This window comes from Arachis ipaensis, chromosome B02 (genome assembly GCF_000816755.2).
Source record: "Arachis ipaensis cultivar K30076 chromosome B02, Araip1.1, whole genome shotgun sequence".
Lineage (NCBI taxonomy): Eukaryota > Viridiplantae > Streptophyta > Magnoliopsida > Fabales > Fabaceae > Arachis > Arachis ipaensis.
The window spans coordinates 83,425,308-83,432,218 of NC_029786.2; positions in this window are offsets into that span (position 1 = coordinate 83,425,308).

Genomic DNA, 6,911 nt, shown 5'->3' on the forward strand with positions numbered 1-6,911 from the left:
TCTTGATATCCAAAAAAAAAAACACACACACACACACAGAAAAATTTCAATAATAGAAAACACACAATTTTGTGAAGCTAAACCCAAAATATTTATATAAACAAAATGAAAAGCACGAGAATTTTCAGTCAGATTTATTGTCGAATTTTTTCGTTGGTATTTCTGTCGGATTTTTCATAAGAACTTCCATGGGAGAAACACCAATAATGAAATGTGAGATTTTTTGTCGGATTCTAAAATCTTTCGTAAAATCAAATGAAAATTTTCGCAAGAATAGCATTCGTCTTTGGCGTGAGTATTAGAGTAGGTATTACCGTCGGAATTGGTAGAAGAAAACTAAAGACCAAACACTTTTTTTGGTATGACTATTAGTGTTGGATTGGATCTGACGGTAATCTAAACGTAGTATTTTATTAATAAATGAAATTTAAGTTACTATTTGAATTTTCCGACTGAAAATCCAATGTAATTTTGGGGCTAAATAAACGAGCACAACCGTCTTCTTTCCCATTTTAGAATATTCTCTTCAACCTCAAACACTCCAAAAACACTCCCATTTTAGAACCTTCTTCCTCAATTATCCCTAGTGCCACCTCCACCATCCCTACTTAGTGTTGCAATCTACGAGCACTCCGGTGTGACCGTCATTACCGTGTTGTTCGGAGCAAATTTGCCTTCATCTACCACCACAAAAGGGTTCTCTTAGTGCTTGCTATGTTCTTCTTCCCCTCCTCTCCAAAAATAAACCCATCCTCTATGTTCTGCATTGCCGCTATTGTAGCTCCTCTGCCATTTGCACCTCCGTGAGCCTCTCCTCTGCCTCTTCAACTCGAATTAAGGTAGGTTAGTTAGGGTTTCTTTTTTTCAAGATTTATTTTTTTTTCTAAAATATTAGTTATTTTTATAAATTTTTATTATTTTCTATAATTTTAATTTTTTGTTCAATGTTTTTGGCCGTCTTTCCTATCTCGTCAAGTTAATAATTTTTTTTTACATTTTTATTTTTTATTTGTAATTTGAGTGTATTTTATTTAAGTTAGTTTAAGTTTTTTTTATTAGTTCTATCAAAAATTTTTTATTAGTTATGAAAAAGTTATAACAATAGTCATTGTGGTTATTTAGTTTATGTTAATTTGATTTAACTAGGGTTTAGGACTTGTTAGGTCTTTATGGGATAATTAATTAATTAGTTAGTTGGTTAGGGTGATTATGTTAATTAGGTCAAATTATGTTAAGTTTGGTTATTTTTCTTAATGAAATTAATTGTATTGAAATTATCTTAATTTACTATGGAATTAGGTTGGAGCATTTTTGGGCCAGATTGAGCATTTTTGGAACGCCAATATTGCAAATTGTGGGTTGTTTGTGCGATTTTGGTATTATAGCTTGAATTTGAAGTTGGTGATCTCTAATTTTATAAGACGGATAGATTTATAGAACGGAAGTTAGAGAAGGTCTAGTGGCACCTACTTCTCGATTCTTTGTTTGCTAGAAATTGCAGAGTAAAAAGGGGTTGCACAATAAAATAATTAGGACTGATTGATTGTTTGGATTATTTTTTTGTGAAAAATACAAATGTTGTTCGGTGAAGATCTCTAATTTAAGGGGATACTCTACTGAATTATTATGGAATAAATTTAAAGTTCTAATGTTATTATTGTGTTGTTGAACTTTACCCTGTTTAGATTAGAAAAATTGATAACATTATTTGGTGAAGGTCTCTTATTTAAGAGAAAATTCTGTTGAAATTTTGTTAAAATAATTTTTTTTTATTTTGCACAAGACCAATATAAGACAGAATTGCAGGCTTGGACCCTGGCATCGCAGCAGAGTGTCGAGGAAGGCAACGAGTCAAATAGTGCTATTGTGGTGAATCCGAGTGCGGTATGGCATAACGTTGTTTGGGAGTCATACAAAAATATATTTACGGAGTCTGATCTTACTTTACCTGCACTCTTTAATCCAGTCTTTTAGCTTCATCCTCCTCGGCTTTGAGTGCTCATCTAGCATCTTTAGAGACCATGTCGAGTTGTGTTCGCATGTATGCAATCTCACCCAGAGCTTGGACGAGTGAGGATGACAGATCAACAAGGATGAGGACCATATTCGTGAGTTGCTTGCTCACCTCGATCAACGCGAGTCAGTCTGGCGTGAGAAAGAAGAGACGATGGAGGCAGCCCATTCGAAGATTCTAAGGGACGAGAGGAGATTCGCAAGATGAGACAGGAGATAGCCGCCTACTACGAGATTATGCAAGCTAGACCAAGCTCAGAGGTGGGGTCGTTATCAGCAGTAGTGCCGCTACCACAGCCGCAGCAGCATGATGATCAAGATTGGCAGGAAGACTACGTCTACGACTATGTTGACCCATAGGATGTTTATTTTGAATAACTAACATTGTTAGTTTTATCTATATGCTTTAGAATAGTTGACATTGTTATGTGTGTGGTTTACAATAATTTAGATCTTATATTTGTGTTATTCGTATTTTTAGTTACTGTTTTGATGAAAAATACAATCGATTTTCATATTCATTTAAATTGGATCTACAATTATGTTCAGGTCACAGGAACATTAAATTATAATGAAGTGAAGAAATTACCTATAAAGTGAAGACCTCCTCCACAAAACTGGATCAAGATAAACGTGGATGCTTCCTTCTCTGCCAATTAAAATATAGGGATGCAACGGTCATTAGAGACAGCCTCAGCAGCCTCAGGGTAGAACTACATCAAAATTCAAAGCAGGATCAAGTTTAGGAGTGGAAGCCAAAGCATTAAGAGAAGCTATGATCTTAGCAAAAAATCTGAAAATAAATAATGTAATTTTCGAGTCAGACAACCTAATCATAATGGAAGCTCTTAAGTCTAGAGAAAATCTTTGAGAGATTGATCCAATCATGAAAGACATAACGAAAATAAAGGCAAACATTAATCAGTGAGATTTCACTTGGATCCCAAGAGAAGGTAACAGACTAGCTCATATAATTGCAGAGACTAAAGCACAGGATCGACTTTCCCAGGATTGGAGCTACAACTTGCCTCTTCATCTATAAAACATTTTCAGAAAAAGCCAGTCTAATATTGCAAAATCAGTGCAGAAGGATGGAAACCCTTCACCGAATAGGACAGGTACCATAACTACCAGCCAATAAAGGCTCAGGTAGTCATTGAAATCAGTTCAAAATGTGTTCCGAAGCCAAGGTTCAAGTCAATTCCTCCTTCGAGCCTAACCCAGTCTCGGCACCGCCTAAAATTTCTCTAGCTCTGTCAGAGCCGTTGTCAATTGTCTGCGAGTCTTTTTCACATATTTAGAGTAGTATCTAATTCTAAAATGTTCTTGGGAGTGGAAGTCTCGGTCTCTGTCTTTGTCTTAGTGAGGAAGCTTCGTCTGCCCTCCTTGTCGAATCTTCTCTGCTCGTCGCCGCCGTATGGTTGCAGCGCCAGTGTGGGACTCAAAGTAGGGAGCACTTGACAGATTGGGCAACTGAGGCCGAGAAGGAAGAAGAAGCTTGGAAGAAGATAAAGTTGTGAAAGGAACAATCGTGACCGATACAAAAGAAGAGTCACCGGAATGCGTTCGAAAAGGTGGAGCGCTTTGTATCTTCAATAGGGGTAGGTGAAGGAAGCTACGAGAGGGAAAGATTGGGTGAAATGGAACTGTTTGAATCTGGAATTAGGTTGGGTTGGTTTTCTGTCGGGTCGAATTTGTCTGGCCTGCCCAAGATAAAAAAAAATTGTGCATGCATGGACATAGCAAGTTTACTATTACACATAATATATTGTTGGGAGTCACTCAGATAAAGATGTTAAAAACGTCTTTTTTTTTTTAAGATACTTTTTAATAATTAAAATTTAATCGATTAAACTGTATTATTTTTATTAAAATTACACCAGTCTATAATAGGGGTATTATAGTCGTTTTCTATAAAAAATAATATTAATTTAGACAAGTTCAAGATTTGATTCACTATTTTTTGTCAAATTAATTTGTTTGGCCTAATTTTAACAAAAATAACACAGTTTAATCGATTATATGTGTTAAATTTTAATTATTAAAAAATATCTTTAAAAAAAAGACGTTTTAAACGTATTTATGTGAGTGCTTCCTATATTGTTTATTAATCAACTTGAGTTAGTTCGGTGATTAACTCACTCGTTCACTTAAATAAGTGACAGATTAATTCTTAATTTATCAGATTAAAAAATACCGTGAAAAACAATAATATACTGTTTTTTTTTGTTGATAAGCGAGATTGAAATCATTGAACTATTTATTCTGTTTAGCATTCGTTAAATATAGATGTGGCTTACTTTAATTTACATACTCATATTTAGGTAAGAAAATATTACATGTGACAAATTTGGAATGAGTAGAGTACAAATATTATAAAATTTGAAATTTAACATATCCCTCCTCATCAATTTGTATCTCCCTTAGGTTCCAGAAGCCTCATGAGATTTAATAATTTACCCATCTTAGTATCATTCTGACATAACTAACCCTTCCTTTAACCCTTTCTTGTTAAAGGTTATTTTGACCCCTTTCAGTTACACTAAAGGAGGCTTGCATTGGTAGTGCGAATACAAGTAATATAGTTCTCATTTAAATAACAATTAAGAAGTTAAATCCTAAAGAAAAAATAGACATATACCAAGTTGTACAGAAAACATGAACCATGTGAGACAGGAATAAAATACTTGATGATAAGTAAAAAGGAAAAAACACACAAGGGATCTTGAAACACATTTGGATCTAAAACTTATCATATATGAAGTGGCGAGGGCACACATACTTGGCAGCCATCGATCCGAATGGAATGAATATGTTACCTATTTGACGATCTTTGTGATCTTTGTGTTAAACCTTACCCAGTTGCCGTGGATGGACAAGGAAGAAGGTAGCATATGGATAATATATATATTGCAACTGCACTTGTTGTATAGGATTAGTAAAGGAATTAGATGGATAGTTAAAATTGTTGGCCAAAAATAACATAATTTAACTAATTCTTATAATTTAATAATTCATAAACATATTTTAACTCATACTTTTAAATATTGATGATTAACCAATAATAAAAAATAATAAATTCTAATAATTTTTTAACATGTCTTAAAAATTCTTTAGCACAAAAAAAAGATAACCCTCTACAAAGACAGACAGAAGATTTTATTTATTACTTTATCATCACCAAAATTCGAATTTGGGCAACATATTTAAAAAGTAATATATTTAGCCACTCAACTAAAGTATTAGTTTTCCATAAATATCTTAATAACAACAAATAAGTCTATAACCCAGAAGAAAGACGCATAGTGTACATGCCTATAAGACCCAAATTTGGATGGACTGTTTAATTAAGTCTTTTTTGAAAAAATAGTTTAAATAATAAATGTTTATATTAAAAGTAGTTTATAAATAAATTATTTTGTGTTTGGTTTTTTAGTTCTAAAAATATTTATTTTAAAATAAATATGATAAAAAAAATTTATTATGAGATAAGTTATTTTTTAAACTTTTCTATAAGCACTTAAATAAATTCTTAAAAGAGAAAAGATAGGGAGTCAATAGAGTATCTATACAATGTATACAATGAAGATATATGGATGTTCGATTCAGTAGGATATCAGATGTTTATTATTTGTGGTACCCGGATTGTTATTCTGGATAGTATGGGTGTATTGTATTTGAGAAATTAGTAGTATTTTATCTTAGATGTTCATTTTTTAACTCATATTAGGCCAAATAAATAGTCTATTGTACACATTGTACAAATACTCCATTAATTTCCTAACGAGATTCTTCTTAAAAAGTTATAATCTAACTTTAAAAATTACACTTTACATTAATACTATTACTTTTTTTCATAAGTCAAAAAGTAACATTTTGAAGTTTTCAAACGGGCCTTAAATCTTGCTAGCCCAATTCCATTAGCTGAAGTCATAGTTTGAATAGAAGCATCTTATAGAATTGATTTTGGGCAGAAGTAAGTTTATGTCAATATCATTTATGTTTGGCAACTCTTTACTAAAATTGATTTTGATAAAATAAATATTATTTGGATAATATTAGTTAAAATCACTTTTAGATAGATAATTACTTAAAAGGACATATGGAAAAGTGAAATTATTGTTTATTATAAACGTGGTTTTATAAATAAAATCATTTTGTGTTTGTAAAGAAGAAAATTAACCAAAACAAAAAATTAAAGCTTTTAAAAAATTCTAACGTGTTTTTTCTCTTTAAATTACCAAACACACCCTAAAGCTCACTACTACCTGACAAAGCCAAGCCACGAGAGGCATCACGATGCCTGCGATGCTGCACCCTCAAAGTGGGACACAAGAAATCCACATTTAAGACACTGCCACAAGGAGCACAATTTTCTATACATCTTTAGAAACTTCATCTGTACCGAGAGGAGCCCGTGATATTAATGTCAAAGTATTTCTTTTTACATTAGAGACCAACACAAATAAGGTTGAAATTTGTATAATCATTAGGCCTCCATTTCATATGCATCCTTTTTTTTATTTGATGAATTAGCCATTATTTTATATTAGATATGAATATATCTGTTGTTTAACCTTAAAAATAAAATCACTAAAAGAAAGTGACCAAAATAACGAAATACCTATATATATATATATAGCAAAATAAAATAAAATACACCCACACAGAATAGCTAGACAACACAAACCTAACAATGAAAAAAAAAAGCGAGAAAAGGGTGAAGCTGCCACTAAAAATATTAAATAAAAAATGTTTGTGAGAAAATTAAAACTAATCTAAAACATTTAAAAGTTAATTTATTTTGCATTCATTAATTATTATTAAAACTTTTGAATAATTAGATAATATTAAATATAATAAATATATAATTATAAATATTATATAAATAAAACTAT